General features: G+C 50.5%; 1 long non-coding RNA gene across 1 annotated transcript; it reads left to right on the forward strand.

Annotated features, from left to right (window-relative positions):
• The first annotated feature begins 8,313 nt into the window (after window positions 1-8,313).
• LOC106699566 lies at window positions 8,314-10,073 on the forward strand. Its single transcript, XR_002826321.1, has 2 exons — window positions 8,314-8,910; window positions 9,004-10,073. It is a non-coding gene; the product is annotated as an uncharacterized LOC106699566 (long non-coding RNA).
• The last annotated feature ends 8,431 nt before the right edge of the window (window positions 10,074-18,504 follow it).

Genomic DNA, 18,504 nt, shown 5'->3' on the forward strand with positions numbered 1-18,504 from the left:
CTGTTCCCTTTCTGCCTCTCCCACCCCGAACAGGTGTCACCCCCGACACCTGGTTCATTCCAGTTCGGTAAGAATGAAGAGTCCCTCCCTCGCTCCTCCCCATCCAGTTTCAAAAGATGCTGCATAGATTTGGAAAGTGGATCCCAGGGTTGAGCCTCAAGCTTGGTTCCTCTTCTTCCCCAGCTCCTTGTCAGCCCCTCGCCCACCCCAGCATCACAAACCCAAACCCCTTCCCACGTGCTCCTCTGCGGCCCAGGAAGGCACAGCAATCTCATCACCTTCAGGCAATTTGCTTCGGCCCTGCTGCCTCTTCCCGCTTATTAAATTGTGGGATTGCCCCTCTTGCTGCAGCGACAGGGCTCCCGCGCTGCTTTATTGCTCTGTTGCTCAGAACTGCTGAGCTCAGCCACAGAGCTCGCTTCTCCAGACTCAAGAGATGGATGCGCTGGCACCCGCCAGCGTGTTCTGAGAGCAGAAACCAGTGCTCTGAGCCCCCAAACCATTCCCTAGCTGGAGGTCTGCTTTCTAATTGTTTTGTCTAAGGGCCCCACACTTGGCTTATTTCTGCAACAGATCATCAGATGTCTGAAAAGTTTTGCAGCGATCCAACCCTCCCCCTCTTTGTACCGCATTCATTTGCCCACCTAATCTCCTTTCTGGGACGATTAGGCAAGCCAGGCTGAAATGCTCTTAACAGTATAATTAGCCACAGGTCCGTATGTGCAGATGTGTGCACACAGGCATGCGCACCAGCCCACTGGTGCTGAGCTCAGCAGCCTGGTGGCCTCAAGCTTGCCTGTCACCCTTTACCGGCTCCCCGGGTCAGTTTCTCCCCATTAAAACTTGCCCCTCTGCTGCTGATCTTCCCTCTTTATTTAGCAAATTCTAACTGGCATCTGATGAAACACAAAAAAATGCAGTGAGGCAGCCAGCAGAGATTGCCAAACTCGATTACCTGCCCAGATCTATCTCGCAGAGGTGCTGATGCAGAAGAGTTTGGCTTGGATTTTTCCCTCCTAGGCAGGCTAGGCTCCTTCAATCCCCTCCCATGTTTTACTCCAGACCCCCCAAGTGGTAAATCCACATCTGACCTAGGGAAGAGCTGACATTTTTCTTTTATTTAAAAAAAATATTTTTTATTTATTTCAGAGAGGAAGGGAGAGGGAGAGAAAGATAGAAACATCAATGATGAGAGAGAATCATTGATCGGCTGCCTCCTGCACGCCCCCTACTGGGGATTGAGCCTGCAACCCGGCATGTGCCATTGACTGGAAATGAACCCAGAATCCTTCAGTCCACAGCCAATTCTCTATCCACTGAGGCAAACCAGCTAGGGCTGGAACTGGTATTTTTCTATCTTTTCTGAGGAATAAGACCACCTGCCCATCTCTGCTCAAACCCCACCATCCCAACGAGTCCCGCTCCAAATTCTCTCTTTTCTTCAGTTGGCACAGTTCCTCTTGCATTTCCGAGCTCAGTGGGGTGGCACCTCCTCCATGAAGCCTTCTTAATATGCAAGGCAGAAATACAGGCTTCTCTTGGCTCCTACAGTGCCAGTCCAGGGGCTACCATACTTGTCCCTTTCTCTTGCAGCACAGGTCAGCATGCCGGTTCCCTCTCTGCATGCAAAGTCTGTGTTGCGGGTCTGGCTCTTAGTCGTCCATTTGTCTGCAGCACCTGGTCAAGTATCTCCCACGTAGTAGGTGCCCAATAAACGTTGAATGAAGATATGAATTAACAGATGACCCCTGCTTTTCCTCTGTGCTGTCCATACCCTCTAATTCCCCAAATGCTGAGAGCCATGAGTCAAGGACTGAAGGAGCACAACCACCTCCTGTTCACTGTTTCCGGATTTCCCTCTCGGGGTTCAAGAGCACCAGCTGCTTCGGCTGATCAAAGTATCTCCCATTGGAAACTTCCCCATTCCTCTGCTTTCCTAAAGTAGTCCCCGGATGTTGTAAACACAGGAAAATAAAATCTCCAATAACCATTCTCCACGGAAATGGAAGTTCCCCAAACCCAGAAAGCCTCCAGGCAGGTAGGAGAGATTGTGTGGAGCAGATAACAGCAGGCAGTGTCCAGAGGAGCTGAGCTAAAACAATGGCTTTGCGTTTGCCTGCTACAGGATTCCCTGGGCTCCCTCTTCTGCCTTGAGCAGGAAGGGGACAGGTAGGCCCTGGGGTTTTCCCCTCACCTGGAGAACTAGCTTAGGCCTTGGAAGGGAGGGGCCAGAGAGAGGAGACCTTCAACGGGCAGGCTTTGGCCCAGCTCCCCTCCTCTACAGCCTCGAGAGAATGTGCCCACCTCAGGGATGAGGGACCTTCAGCCCTGCGGAGCAGGACAACATCTGGTCACAGCTCCTGAAACTCTGGGACAGGTTCTGATCAATGCTGGAGTGGAGAGGGGCCAGGAGGATGAAGGAAAGGGAGTGTAAGACCCGGACCCCAAGTCTCTTCAGTCACAGCCTCTCTTCACCTTTACCATTTAACAGATGTTTATTGAGCACTTACAAGATGCCGGGAATGTCTCAGAGCAGGGAATGTAGGGCTTTCTTTTCTTTTAAAAGGTCCATGGCCTAGTGCAGCGGTTCTCAACCTGTGGGTCTCGACCCCTTTGGCGGTCGAATGACCCTTTCACAGGGGTTGCCTAAGACCATCCTGCATATCAGATATTTACATTACAATTCATAACAGTAGCAACATTACAGTTATGAAGTAGCAACGAAAATAATTTTATGGTTGGGTCACAACATGAGGAACTGTATCTAAAGGGCCAGAAGGTTGAGAACCACTGGCCTAGTGAGAGAGAAAGACAGGACCTCGTGAACTATAAGATGACGTTTGTAGAAGCAGGCCCAGAGCACAGGATGTTATGTGCAGAGTGCAGATGTGATTTCGGGATACAGAGGCCTGGCCAGTGAAGACCAACCCAAAATTAACGTCCGTGCACAGCACTTGCACCGGACAAGTCCACTGAAGAGCTACAATGACGTGGGCGGGAAGGTGCAGTCAAGACGGCAGGAAGGGGCTTTGATTTGATTTACTGACTTGGATTCAGGGCTTTGGCCCCACCTGCTCAGACAGGTGTTCTATTCCACCTGGTGGGGGTATGCAGGGAGCATGCCTGCTCCTTCCAGGTACCCCTAGGGGAGGACTTGCCCACTTTCCGGGGGCTATATTAACTCCAGAATCACCAGGTTTCTTTTTCCACCTGCCGGTGTCCTGCAGGGTCTGTCTCTAAGAAAGTAGTTCTACGGGGAAGAGGTGATAGGAAAAGAAATTGTTCCTAATTCTCCCCATGAGGCCACTAAGAACAAATATAACCCTCTTCTACGTGGCACATCTGTGTGTACTTGAAAACACCTGTCATATGCCTCCTGCTGCTCCCTAGTCATCACTTCTCCAGACTAAACATCCTTAATCCTTCCTCGGAGTGACATATTTTCAAGCCCACCCACCATTCTGATCACTTTTTCCTCACTTTCATACTTGTATTGTACCTTTCTTCAAATGTGAAGCCTATAACGGAACATAATAAGCCAGGTGTAATCTGAGCAATATAGAGTAGAATAGGAATATCACCTCCCTTGTTTTCTCGCTCATATTTCTAATAATACAATCAAAGATAGAATTTGCTCTTTGACAGCCACATTATAACATTGAGTCTTGTAACGCTTACTATAAGCTCAAACCCTAAGTTGTTGTTGTTTTTTATTTCTGCTGCTAAACCACATCTTCCCCCCTTATGTTCATACACTTACTTTCTGGGCCAAAGTGACCACCTAGGAAGTGGCAGAAAAAAATTAGCAGACATGTTCCTGGCTTTGGGCCCTTACTGATACACCTGTAGGGAGAGGCCCTCCTAGCTCAACCCGTGGAACAGAGCGAGAGGCTGAGAGTGAGGGGTGATGAAGGCTCCAGTCTGTTGGCAGCCCAAAGGGCACCCTCCCCCACACCTCCAGGCCATGTGCTCTGACGTTCCCAGCAGGTTCTGGGAACAAGCTGTCTCCTCCTGTCACACTACCCGTCCTGTTTCACCCTGAGAGGTCACGATGCCCACTCCAAATGGGCTCTGGACACCTCAGTAGCTTCTCTTTCTGTGCCCCTCCCCAGGAGGAAGAACTGACTGCACAGGCCTTGATGGAGGACAGTGGGCACCCATGCTAGGCATGAAGGCGGAGCTGCAAGATTAGAAGAGCTTATAACCAGAATTTAGTCAGGAGGGACTGGTAGGTAACTAATGCTAATCCGGTATTAGAACACTTGGGAGAGTTTGCCATCTTTTACCTGTTTCCTCAACAGCTAAAGATGTGACAGTAACATATGGGCTTGGAAGTCAGAGCAGAGGGAATGGCAGACCAGAGAGGCCCGTGGGGTCCAAAGATCTTCTCACAGTAGAGAATCCCTGGCTAGGTCGTGTTGAGGGGGAGAAGGAATGAGGATCAAGGGATATGCATACAGGACATCAAACCAAAACAAGAAGCCCAAGATTAGAGAAAGTGAGCAAACACCGTGACATGGCCAGCTCCTGAGTGGAGACGGAGCCCTGTGCTCCAGCCCAGCCACCTGCCCTGCCCCCTCCACTCCTCTCTGCCCTCACACTCTCCCTCCTCCCACAGGCATGCGATCCTTGAAAGAGCCTGGGAAACGCCCCTGGTAGATGTGGGGGAAGGGAGGACATCTAGAGCCTTTGCCTCTTAAGTGACTTTGGAACAAAGAGCCAGATTGAGGGATGCGGGGACAGGAGGCTACCAGCAAAGCCACCCTGCTATGCTTCCCACCACCCCCCCCCCCAGACCCACCATACAAACTAGTATGTTTGGACCAGTCCACAGAGCATCCTCCTGGACCTCGGTGAATCAGGCTGAGGGGAAGGTAAATAATAATCACAATAACTCCAGGCAGGTGAGTCTGTCCTGGCAGCGTTGGCTGCGTTATTGTTTGTTTCCATTTTCAAACAAATGTGGAGGTCAAGATGCCCCCTGGAGGGCGAAGCATAGGACCAGCAGGACCTCTGCTTGTTTTCCACCCTGGGTGCCACTGCTGCCCTCCCTTTACCGCACATTTGGGGGCAGTCGTATCTCCAGCAGCTGGCCTTCTGCCTCTAGTCCCACCTTGGAGCACAGTGAGCTTCTGAAGCAGGTGAGGGCTCCTTCCTCGGGGTTTCCATTCCAGCGGGTCCTAACCCACCTCCAGGCCTCCCTCCTCTGTCCAGGGCCAACTCAAATGCCGCCTTCTCTGCGGGACCTTCCCTGAACCTCAGAGACGAAAGTTGACATAGCCTTTTGGTGGAGTATTCGGAGTGTTTTTCTTATGGGCCCGTTTTGATATCTGTGCATGTATATGAATATCTAAGTTGGGAGTTCCTAAAGGGTAGAGAGCTCAGGCACCTGGTGCACGGTTGAGTGAGGTGGAATGAGGCGGGAGGGAGAGCGTGTATCACTGAATGAATGAATGAGTGAGTGAGTGAGTGAATTACAGGAAGGGAGAGAGGGCTGGACAAGGGTCCAGGGTCTCTAACTCACAAGTATATGTGTATCGTCTTACCAGGGACTCTGCTTCTCTCTCTCTACATTCCTAATTGGAAAAAGGGAGAGCTGAGGCTACAGTAAGGCAATTTGGGTCTAGTTGGCAGCAAAATTGTGTGCCCTGACAGTTTGGGGAGGAGTCCCCACACTGAAGAAAGCTGTCACCCAGAAAATCTCCCTCCCCTCATCCTCCATGGAGCCTTTTCTTCTTCCGGGAAAAGGTGCCGAATGCCCCAGACAAGTGCGAGGCCTCCGGAACCAGGGAAGGCAACGTGGAGAGTTTGTTATCAAGAGCCCTTAATAGCAGGTCAGGAGGTCCAGGTAGACTAGAATCATGACCCTGTATGAACATGAGACAGAAATTCTCTTCTCAGGGCCTCAGTTTCCCACCTGTTTGGTAAGAGGTTTGGATGAGCAGATTTCTAAAGAGCAGTTAGGATCAACATCTATGAAGGGCTGTGGGACAGGACTGCACCAAGATGTCCTCTGCACCAGGCCTTCCATCCCTCCCCTACCTGGAGAACGGGAGCATCTACCTTTGCTGCGCCCCAGGTTCGCCTTGAAAACACGTGGAAATGAGGCAAGGATTCAGGTGAAGTGCACTACATGAGAGGAGGCTTCCATTCCCCTTACCTTCCTGCCAGAGGGAGAGTGGGGAGGGGGGAGCAGGCGCAGGGAAGAGGGGGCTGGGATGGGGGCACAGTTGAGCAACTTCCCCTCACAAAGAGTGGTCTCTTCCCCACCCCGGGAATGGAAGGAAAGCAAGTTGCAGTCTCTTGGGTTGCAAAAGCCCCTTGCTTCTCATGGGAGAGCAGCAAACTCAGTCTGTGCTTCATATCAGAAAAACCGGGAGGTGGGCCTCTGCTGAGACCCTGAGGCCTCTCTCTAAAGCTGTCCTGGGATGGGCTAGCTTCCTGAGGTGCACGGCATAGCGCTAACAAACGGGGTCACGGCTGAAGGCTCAAAGGACCATGGATTCCTGCTGCCTACACACAGGTGTACACACACACACACACACACACACCGCTTCTTCCAGCCCGGATAAGATCTCAGCATTCCCTTCTTTCCTGCAGGTCTTCCAAAGGCCAAAGCTTCCTCGGCCAGCACTCAGATAACCTGCAGACTCCCCAGGGATGCAGACCTCACCTCCCTTTCCTCCCTTCCTGGTGTTCCCGGAACAATAAGAAAGTAACATTAGTTTGCAGAGCAGCCTCGCCATTCAGGGCCTCCTGGGGTGTGGGTCCTGAGAGGCGGGGCCAGCAGCCCGGGCCCTCTCTCCATTGGTTGGGCCCAGCAGGTAACCCGAAGCTTTGCTGCGAGGTGCATAAATAAAGAGTGAAACTAGTGCCACCTCCTTGAAAGGGGCTGAGTGCTTCTTCTTCCCCCTCGCCTTGGAAAAACCAGTTTCTCTCTCTTTCATTGTCTGTTACCAACTTCTATTCCAAAACTTCAATGGAACCCCAACCATATTCCAAACTGTCTTTCTCCAGCTACCTTTAGCCCCCTCCACTCCAACTCACTTTCCTCTGCTCTCACATGCCTTCTCACTAAAGGGAGAATGGCTTTGGGACCCACCCCTACCTTTCCCTCAGGAGCCATTTCTGTTCTGCACGGGCCTGCGGCACTGGACACTTTATACAGTAAGTAGTTCTCCTTTCTCATTTCCTGTCCTCAAACCTTAGGAGTGGAAGAACATTCCAAGACTTGGAATTCCTTTTCTTTCTCTCATGCGCGTGAGCCTGCAGCCTCCCCTTTGCTTGAGTTATCTTTTGAAAACTCTATTGATGGTTTCGAATCAAGCTCATAATAGGCCCTGCTGTGTTGAAGGTGCAGACACTCATACCTACAGGTGAGTCCGAAATCTCTGGATCTGCGGGGCTTTGGGAAAATAACACTGAGAGGCTGCCTCCCCAGAATCACTGGGCAGGAAGAGCGGAGGATGGACGGTGGAAAAGGCCACATTCACTGGAAGTGAATCACCACCTTCTCCAAGGCGAACGTGGCTGACCCTGCTGTTCTAACCAAACCTCCAACTCGCTCGGGGTTGTCTTGGGGATTTCCACTGATCCCAGGCAATAAAGCTCACCCGTAATAGGAGCTGGCGAGGAACGGGGGTGCTGAGCAGTTAGGCACCAGGACTGCAGCTCTGTCTGATTCCTGGAGATTGACACAACACGAGGAGCTGGGGGTGGGCGGGCTTTTCAGTCCTGGGCTGGAAGGTGCGGTGCTAACAGGAAATCAAGGACCTGGTTCCCTTCTTTGCTTCTCGTGTCCAAGTTGGTTTTATTAGGAAGCCATTTGAGGCAAGTCCTGAGGGCAGCTGGGGGCAGGAAAGCAGTCACTGAATGAACTTACTCTATGAGCCAAACACTTGCCTGGTTTGCTTCTTGTGCCCAAACCCTCCTCTGCAAGTGGCTAAGGAGAGGTCATTGGGGCATCACGTTGGCAAAGGCATGGTAGACAGAAGAATCTTGAACTCTGGGTGAGGGGTCCAGAGTGCTCAAGGCTCCTGATACAGCTCTGTCTGTATCCGCTGAAGGTCTGCAGGGTGAGGGGAGGGCGCTAGGAAAGGGCCTGCTTTGTCTGGGGTCTCTAAATAACACCAGTGCTGCCTATTGTCTGCATTGTCTTTCACAACGTGCTTTTACAGACACGGGGCCTCCGGAGTACCCATCCTGCAGGCCGAGGACCCCACGTGAAGGCGAGGCGCTCCGCACACTCCCACCGAGGACTTGAAGAATCTGGTGGGCTATCCATTGGGGAGGATGAGAGTGGGGTAAGGAGGGTCTGCAGGGAGACTCACTGGCCCCTTAGCTTCCAAGTTGGGCTAAGATCCAAAGAGAATGCAAAGAATCCTCCCATCCCAGAACTCTTTCCTTCCACCCTCTCCTGCCATCCTTTATCAGAGCCAAACGGGAGGGAGGTCTCTAACATAGGCCAAAGGCATGGCAGGACGATGTGGTGTGGACCATTCACAAGCAGGCCGCGTTTCTCTCATGACTGAACTGAGTAAATTCATGAGGAAGGCCGAGTGGAGGAGGATGGGCCAGCCTTCTTCCTCTCAGTGCCCACGGACAGCGGGGCTCTTCCTCGGCCATGGCTAGGACCCCCAGCCCTTGCTGAGGAGTCTTTTTCAGAGGCCCGATGCCCGGGGCTGGGGAGGCTGGATGTCAGGGGAGGAGCCACGTTCTAAGCTGCTGCCTCCCAGCATCGGGTCAGGACAAGCCCCAGGAAGAAAGTATTCCAAACAACAGGGCGGATCTGCCCTAACTACCCAGTGTGCATGTTGGTGCTGAGAACAGCCTTTTATGGGGTTTGCACTGAGCCACGGGCATGTCTGAACACAGCAAGGAAGAGGCCCGGCAGCAGCCGCACAGCCACTGGTTCGTGGGCACTTCTCTTCGGAGGGTGGGGAGGCCTCAAAGCCCTAGTTAATTCAGTCTCTGAGAGCCGGGCCATCTCCTCCCTCCCCACAGCCCCCAACCCTGTGCCTCCAAAAGGTGAGGGTGTGCCATTTCCAAACAGACTTAGGAGAGGATGTGGGGCCACCAGAAAGCAGATGTCCTGGGTAAGTCTACGTCCAGCAGCGAGACCCGGGAGTCTCACCCTCCTCTGGCCCGCACCCCCAGCCCAGCCGGGGTCCTGGTCCCTCCCGAGCTCCTCAGCCTCTCCTCCTGATTGCCCGCTGGCAGATGGGCCTGCTGAGTGCTGTCCACGCTCACTGGACAGTGCATTCTGGAGAGGAGGCCCCGTCCCTGCATCCCCTCACCTTGGTGAGCAGGTCCACAGGTGATGGGTTTTTCTAAAGTAACTTCAGAACACCTGACTGCCACACCGAGCTCAGTCACATCACACACAGGGGGACACGGACAAAGGGGGGAGGGGGCCAGCTCCCCAACGAGGGAGACCGAGAAGTTCCCCCTGGATATGCCTGCATGGCTGCCTCGGGGGTGAGAAACAGCAGTTGCCAGCCCCACAGCCCAGCCCGCACTCAGCACTGTCCGCCGGTGCTGCAGACAGAGGGTGGCTTGCTGAGCCCGCTCTCTGCAGCCCGTGGAAGGCGGTGATCCTGGGAGGGCAGAGCGTATCCAGGTCCCCCACATCTCCCACATCTGCGATTCCAAGATCCCGAAGGCCTGCGACCAGGCAGTAACCCTGCGTGCAGAGGCTGGGGATGACGTGCAGCCCACCCTCTGAGAACAAGACCCCCAGACGATCCATGTGTTTCTCTTGTCCTTCATTCCACCGGAGTCTGTTTCATACCCAACCAGATTTCAGTGGAGTGAAGTTCAGGAGGCATGGAGCTGACGCCACAGCCGCAGCAGCCCCAACAGTGGCAGCGGGGGAGCTCTGACTTAGAAAACGGAACCCCAGGGAGAGATGGGATAGAGGAGGAGACCCTGGAGCGAGTGTCTTCTGCAGAGGGGACCGGTGTAGGCGGATTGGGAACAGCACCACAGATAGGAACCGCCTTCTAAATGCCTGCAAGGGGAATGCGTGTTTTCTGTAACTTACAAACATTAAAAAGTTGTCCGTCTGCTGGAAAGCTGCGTCTGTGCTTCATGCTGTTGGATGCTGACTCCCTGACAGAAGTCACCTCCCCTTTGGGTTAAAAGGGAGGCCTGAGGGGGAACAGTCTATCAGCCCCCTCTGTCCTTGGGCTTCCAGGCAGGTGGCTGAAACCTGACTTGCAATCAGCAAGGAGCCCCGCTGCCCCAGCCTCCCCGCCCGCGGTGCCAGCAGGACCTGCAGAATGGGGTAGAAAACTCCCGTAAGATGTGTTTAAACCCACTTACATCGTAACAAAGTAAATGTAAATAAGACCTAAGTGAAGGCAGGTGGCAGATATTTCAGACGCTGTACAAGATGTATCTCGGAGGGAGTGGGTGTCAATTCTGCAAAGATTAACATGCTTGAACACATTTGACACACACAAAAAAATGCCAGATCCAACATTAATCCTTTATCAATTGTAATTGCCTTTATATGGGTCTCGTCTCCCCACGATACATGCTGAACACACCAGGCTCGGTAGAAATCTGGGAGGAAAAACACAAATAATACGCCTCAGCTGTCAGGGCCTGTGATTTGCTTTGATGGATTTGACACTGATTTCCGTGGCTTTACAAGCCTGTGTGATTTTTTTTAAAAACTCCACCTCTCTCCTTTAGGGAAGGAGAAGGTTGTGGGGAGGTTGGAGGGGGGAGGGGGGGAAGGGGCCCCCAAGTCCTAAGGAAGCCCGCAGTTATGGAGGGGGGATGCCCAAGGCTTTCTCTTAATTGCCCTTTCCTTAGGTAAACAGGGTCTCCTTCAAGGAGCCAGTCTGGCTAAGGAGGCAAGCTCTGAACAAAGCCTGGCCCTGCTGAGTCTTCAGAAAAACCGGTTTTCGCCTCCAGAATGTGCCCCAGGCGGCAAAACTCAATAGAGCCCCCTGGCCTGGCAAAGGGTGTTTTTCTTAGAAGCTCCCTATTAAGGAGATTCCAGCTTTGTGGGGGCATAACCTGTCACTGGGGTATCTGAGTCCCTCCCCCAGCCAGTGACCTCTGAGGAGATGGGCCCCTCTACCCTCCCCCCCTCCTCCCTGGGACTCTTTCCCTGAGGAATTAAAGGCTCCCAGACCGATGTCGGAGCCAAGAAGAAAAAGCATTTCTCCAAAATGGTTTTCTTCTTCAAGTTAACACAGACTCAAAACCTGTCCCTGTCACACTCGCCCGTTCATTCAGAGGCCCACGGATAACAAAAGGGTGAGAAGGACAAGCCACGGGCATTAAAAAATAAATGTTTACCCGGCCTGCCGGTATGTCTCAGTGGTTGAGCATGACCTATGAACCAGGAGGTCACGGTTCGATACCCGGGTTGGGGGCTTGATCCCCAGTGTGGGGAGTGCAGGAGGCAGCCGATCAATGATTCTCATCATTGATGTTGCTATCTCTCTCTCCCTCTCCCTTCCTCTCTGAAATCAATAAAAATATGTTTTTAAAAAATGTTTACCCATAAAAATGATGCAGTGAAGGGGGTTGGGAAGGGCTGGAGTACTTAGGTAACTAACCAGCACACAGCCTCCATTCGGGGCTCTGCAGGAACCCAAAGGCACAAAGCAGAGGGAGGCGGCACTTCCATTGGCAGCCTGATCTGAGCCCTATGACCTGGAGTCTTTTTAATGGAAGAGGTGTGTGTGTGTGTGTGTGTGTGTGTGTGTGTGTGTGTGTGTATGAGAGAGAGAGAGAGAGAGAGTGAGAGAGAGAGAGAGAGAGAGTGAGAGAGAGAGGGAGAGAGAGAGAGAGACCTGGCTCAGGTGGGGCTGGACCCAGCAATGGTGACCTGAGGGCTGTCAGAGGCTAGCCAGGATGTGCCACTAGGACTACAGGGGGCTGTACCTGACGCGCCGGTGGGCTCCCACACCCCAAATCCACTGCAGTGTCATCTATACAGCAGGATACATGGCTTGCATTTCTGGCTCCCGTTCTGGACTGCCCACTGCCCACTGTCTCCCGCCCCGTTGCAAAGGGAGACAACCCCGAGTGCGGCCCAGAGCGGGCGGCCAGGGAAGCTGGTGTGTGCCGAGCGCTGGAATAAACGGCCCCAACCCCCTTCCCCATCCAACCCCCACTGTTTTATGTCTCATATCTTTATGGCAAAGCACGGCCCGCCAAAACACGGGACCGAGAAAATGATTTCATCAAAATTCTCCTGCAACAACAACAACAAATAAGATCGCCCTGCTCCCTTTATGCATGATCTTTTATTGAGGCGAAAGGCAAATATCATTGAGCCAAACCTGAATAGACAAACATACACAACGGCTGGTAATTTAATATTTTGTGCTAATGGTATACACTGTAGATACAAGCCCAGAGGAGTGAATTACAACCCTATCAATAATACATCGCGTCTGGGCTCCGGGTTCCCACTTCAGGAGAAAATGTGTATTGGCAAAAGGCTCTCCGAATATTAAAAGCCATGAATATAATGAGGCTGTGGGTACAGAAGCTAGACACGCTCCTAGGACTGTATTCTGGTCTCTGTGATCAAGGTCCTTTACTAGGGAAACAGCCCACAGTGAAGCTTCTAAAACCGGTGCTGAATGAAGACATGGAGTCCACATTCCCCACGGGCCTCCGGTGGAGCTGCAATCACAGGCAATGGACAGTCAGGGCACTGGTTTCCAGGCCACTCAGGGCACTGCCTCCATCTGGAGCCTCAGGTCTATGGTCAATGTCTAAGGTCTGTTGGGGTGACAACAGTGATGGACAAGGGCCTGCAGGGAGCCCCAATGCAGACCGCAATGTCCAAGAGCGAAACCACATGAGCCACCCCGGCCACGCCCATATGGCTTTTTCAATCAGAGTTCCCTCTCACCCTGATCCCAAGCCCAGCTTTTCCAGTTGCAGGAGGTCCTTCAACAGAAAGGAAGAGGGGAGGGAGGACTGATGGCAGACAAGGAGCCAACCACCTGCAAAGAATAACATGTCTTCTGGAATTTAAAATGTCCCCAGGTTTTAAAAGTCAGTGGATCCAAATTCCCTTCCTCTTCCCACCAGGAGAAGCAAATGACAACCTTAACGGAGGGTGGGGAGGAAGTATTTCTGTCATAGTAATAGTACTATCATAGGAGAAATAGTTTACTATTTCCAAGACAGCTGGTTAGTGCCCCAACCACACACTGGTTCCTGTCCTTGACCTCCCTAGTTAAGGAGGTGCTGAGGAATCAGACGGGCCAGCTAGCTCCACACCTTCCATATGGCTTTGTCTTTCTTTTTAAAAAATATGTTTATTGATTTTTTTTAGAGAGAGGAAGGGAGAGGGAGAGATAGAAACAGGGATGAGAGACAAACATCCATCAGCTGTTTCCTGCACGCCCCCTACTGGGGATTGAGACATGTGCCCCAACCGGGAATCGAACTGGGGACCTCTTGGTGCATGGATCAATGCTCAACCACTGAGCCACACCAGCCACGCCCATATGGCTTTTTCAATCAGAAGCTGGAGGAAGGAGAACCCATAGAGGATTGGGAGGCTGTCAGGGGCTTTCAGGCAAAAGGAAGGGGATGCAGACAGCAGCCCCAACCCCAAGCTCAGTGATGAAAGGGCCTGCCAGACACCACTTATTAGAGGAAATAAAAGCTTTCTAAATTGCAGGGAACTGACCAGGCTTTCTGGAGAAAGACACCTATGCATCAAAGAAAAACAATTCTGAAAAAGTCCCTTTGCCTGGAGGCAAGAAGCAGAATCTGAAAGTGTTGTCACAATCATCCTCCCCCTTCCCTTCAACCCCTTCACTCCCCCTTTTACTCCTTTTTCCCCTTTCCAAGAGTGAAGAAGGCCCTTTTCCTGACTGCATGTCAGATAGCAGGTCTGGGTGGGACACCTGGTGGGCAGTAGGGGGATTACACCCAACTTTGGTCTCAAGTGTCACTAGGCAGGCCCGAGACCTATGAATCCTGAGATCATGCAAAATAACAAGGCAAGCAGCTCCCTGGGGTATGTGGTATCGAAGTAAACTTTAAATATAGTAGCAATTGGGTAGACACTGACCTATATTTCTGCTATGTTGAACTTTATATAGGAAGAATTACGAATTGGTGGCTAAGAATAAATATAAATAGAATCCATAGATCAACAAATACACGCTAAGATTTGCAATACAACTCCCTCATTATTTGAAGTTAACCTAAAGTCATATTGAAAGTAGATACTGTTCCAGAGGACTCACCAAGCTGTAAAGCTGGAAGAAGTCCCCCCCCCACCCCGCCCCCAACGGTAATCTATAGTTGAGAAATTCTCACCCATGAAGGTAATCAAACATTGACTGCTCAAGGCTAATACTGATTCCTTATTTGCACCCAAGTGCATTGCCTGCAGCCCAGCCAACAGTTTTGGAGTCAGGGTGTAAAATGGTTAAGAGGAGACAAATTAGATCTGGTGCCAATTTGATCTGGCCAGGGGACTTTGGGCCAGTCACTTAACCACTCTAAGACCCAATTTCCTTATCTGTCAAGGAGAAATAATGATAATAATTACAAGTACTTACGAAGGACCAGACACTGCTTTGTGAATATTAAGCCATTTAATGCTCCCAATCACCTGATAAGGTATGACGGATACTCAAGTTTTATGGGTGATAGAACTGACACAAACGGAGAATAAGGGACTTGCCGAAGGTCACATAGTTCTTGAGCAGCCGAGATGAGATCCAAACCCAGGCTCTCCTCTATGGAGTTCACACATGGGACTGTTACTCCATCCTACCTTTTTTAAAAATATATTTTTATTGATTTCAGAGAGGGGGATAGAGAGATAGAAATACCAATGATGAGAGAGAATCATTGATTGGCTGCCTCCTGCACATCCCCTACTGGGAATCGAGCTACAACTGGGACATGTGCCCTGACCAGGGATCAAACCATGACCTCCTGGTTCATAGGTCGATGCTCAACCACTGAGCCATGCTAGCCGGGCTATCTTTTAATGATGGTATCAGGATAGGTAAAATAATATATGTAAAGGGCTTTACAAGTGCTTAGTAGACTCTAAGTACTCAAAACATATCATTTAGCCCTGGCCAGTGTGGCTCAGTGGGCTTGATTCCCAGTCAAGGGCACGTACCCCAGTTGCAGGTTCAATCCCCAGCCCCAGTCGGGGCACGTGTGGGAGGCAACCAATCCATGTGTCTCCCTCACCTCAATTTTTTTCTCTCTCTCTTCCTTTCACTGTCTCTAAAAGTCAATGAAAAAAAATATCCTCAGGTAAGGATTAACAAAATATATATATTTTATTATTGTAAACTTGGTATCAAGAAAAAGTATCTTTGAAACCTTGGTATCAAGAAAAAGTATCTTTGAGAAGCTTGTCTACTATCCACCGGCCAGAAATTAGTAACTATATATACATCTTTGGCAGCCAGCAACTCAGTGTTCAATTTACTGTACAATTTAGTCACAATTATTCTTAGCTTTAGAATAATTATCTCCTCTTCCCATCACCTTCATTTTAGGTGAGTTTTTATTTTTCAGCTTCATATTCAGTACGTGTCATACTCTGGGAGCCTTGAGGACTTTTTTAAAAATAGGCATGGCGCAAATCAGAAATAACCATTTTTCCAGGATAAGTGCCATTTCAAATTTTACTATGTTTTTCCAGGGACAGGTGGAAAGTGCTTGTGAAAAAGAAACTGATGAAGAGCTAATAAAGAAAAAAACTTTCATGCTCCCAAGAAAGTGGAACAATCAAGAGAAATAAATCAAGAAATAGGAAACAGATGATCAGTGAGGGAGGCTGCTCCCCATGCCCGAAGCCAGTGTCTGAGGCTTGAGGAGCAGCTCTGAGCTGAAGCCGTGCCTGCTGGTCCCATTAAAGAGCTTGCCAAGGTCGGGGCAGCTCTGACGCCAGGCATGCCATCCCCAGGCTGGCGCTCACCCCCAAGAGCTTCCAGACACCAGAATGGGGGTAACTGAGCCACTTGGGCCCTCGAGCCCTGGTTCTCAGCTCACCTCTCCCTCCTAGAGCATCCAGCCGATCTAAGGTATGAGGGTTGTGGCTGGAGACCGCTCCCCTGGCAGCTGCTGGCACTGGGGAACTCAGCCCCTGAATCTGGACACAAAACAGGCCGAAGGAGAAACTTTTATCTCATGACCTTACCCCGTGACCCTTTCCCTTCAATGAAGAAAGAGAGCCTCAGACCAAAAGTGTCCATTTTAATAACATCACCATGCCAATTACATTTCATCACTATACCATTACGGCGCATTATGTTATAATCCAACTGGTAGTAGCTCACCTCCAAAGCCCACATCACGCCCCTTTGCCCTCCAGGAGGCCTAGCTTGTAGCGAAGTTGCTTTATCTACTGCGAAGAGGTCCAGATGTCTTCCTGTCTCCCAAACCAGCAAAGACAACAACTTCCCCACACCCCTCTAAGGGAGCTCTATGAAACCTTTCTTGCCACTTGGAGGATAGTTTTCAACATTTCTATAGATTCATAAACGGGCAGTGCTTATTTCACTTAAATGTGCTTACAAGTCACCTGGGAATCTTATAGAAATGATTCAGCAGATGTGGGGTGGGGCCCTAGATTCTCAGGTTTAACAAGCTCCCAGACGGTGCCTCTGTGGGGCGGGGACCACGCTGAATAGAAAGAACTAGAGCGTTGGAGATTCAAAGCCCAGTTACCCCTCCACCGCTGGCTCAGTCCCGAAGAAGGCCAGGGCCCATGTCTCTACTTGGCTCTGCTCTGCTTCCTCTTGCTTTTCTTCCAAGTCCCTGGTGTCTTGGCCACTCTAGGGACACATGAGTGGCCCCGAGGGCAGGGGAGTGGTTTGGGGCTGTCATGGCAGCCCAGGTTCTGACATGTGATGAGGAAGTTGGGGTCTTTCCTGGACATGAAAATGGCCCAGGTGACCCCTACTCAGAGAAGTCACTGCAGTTGAGGATGGTAATAGTACCCCAATGCCTAAACTAAGAGGTAGGTTACTTAGAAGTGAAATCTCTGTGACAGAGGGACTGACGTGAAGCACCTTCAGGTGTCTTGGCTGGTGATCGTCCATCTGGAACAAGTAGCCATGAGTAGACTCTGGCGGCCAGAACACTCAGAGCTCACCTTAGTGAGCAGTTTTCAAGATGAAGAAAGAGAGAAGTCAAGTAAGTTACCAAAGATCAGGATTCTGGGCCAGGAACCGACCTTGCTCTGTTGCCTGAGTCTGCTGTTGTTTTCAATAAGCCACTGTAACAGTGCTGTGCTCAGAACCTCCTCCTCTCCTGCTGACTTCCCGTGTGGACTTGTTAACACCCTGAAACTCAAGGCCTCACTTTATTTTTGGTGAAATGGAAACTGTAGAGTTGATTACAGTTTTAAAATTATTCAATATAATATATATTTTAAAAGTACACTTATAACGGCGAGCTACTTTTTCAGTGTGTACTGTAGACATGAATGCCACTGATAAATGACTATTCCAAGCAGTAACATGTTGGATCATGAAGTCAGTGACTGGGTGGAAAGAACTCAAAGCTGAGGCAGAAGAAATTTGGGTTCAAATCCATCCAGTCTGTGTCCTTAGGTAAAACAGTAAACCTATGTACACTTCAGTTTACAAAAAGTTACAAAGCAAATCATAGTCCCTCCCTCTCAAGGTCATTGTAGGTCCAAAAAGTCCTTGGTGCATGATAAATAGGAACATGCGTACTTATAGTATATGCAGGACATAGAGAAAATGAAAGACAACAGGACCAGGAAAGCTGAGGCAAGACTGTGAGGTCATAGCCCAGAGATGACAAGACCCAAAAGGACCAGCAGCTTCCACTGAGTGGGGCCTAAAACCAAATGGGCCGACAGAAGCAAAGGGCAGAGTAAGCAGACCATCCCTGGGTCCAAGTGGATGTTAGAGAGTAGGCCCTGGGAAGACACATTGTGATCACTAATCAGAATGAAATAGTGCAGTGATGGCGAACCTATGACACGCATGTCAGAGGTGACATGCGAACTCATTTTTTTGGTTGATTTTTCTTTGTTAAATGGCATTTAAATATATAAGATAAATATCAAAAATATACATCTTTGTTTTACTATGGTTGCAAATATCAAAAATTTCTATATGTGACATGGCACCAGAGTTAAGTTAGGGTTTTTCAAAATGCTGACACGCCGAGCTCAAAAGGTTCACCATCACTGAAATAGTGGGTCAGCAGACAAAATGCACGCAAGGTAAGGGTTCAGAAAGATGCATTTCCCAGAGTCAAGGTGAGACAATAAGCCAGAAAGCCAGGCAGGTGGGTGGGCAAGAAAGGCACCCTCTATAAGAAGCAAGCAGCAGGAGGCTAGGAGTTCTAGAAGCCAGTGTCTGGTTCAGGCAAGAGTTCCCACCAAGGCAGGGACAGCTCAAAGCCTGCAGATACGGCTGCAAAGCAACAGTGTCTGGCTGGATGGTAAGGAGGATAATGGAGCAGCAACCGACATCAAGTTCTGACACCGCGCCATTTCCG

The sequence above is a fragment of the Myotis lucifugus genome, unplaced genomic scaffold, assembly GCF_000147115.1.
Source record: "Myotis lucifugus unplaced genomic scaffold, Myoluc2.0 scaffold_450, whole genome shotgun sequence".
Lineage (NCBI taxonomy): Eukaryota > Metazoa > Chordata > Mammalia > Chiroptera > Vespertilionidae > Myotis > Myotis lucifugus.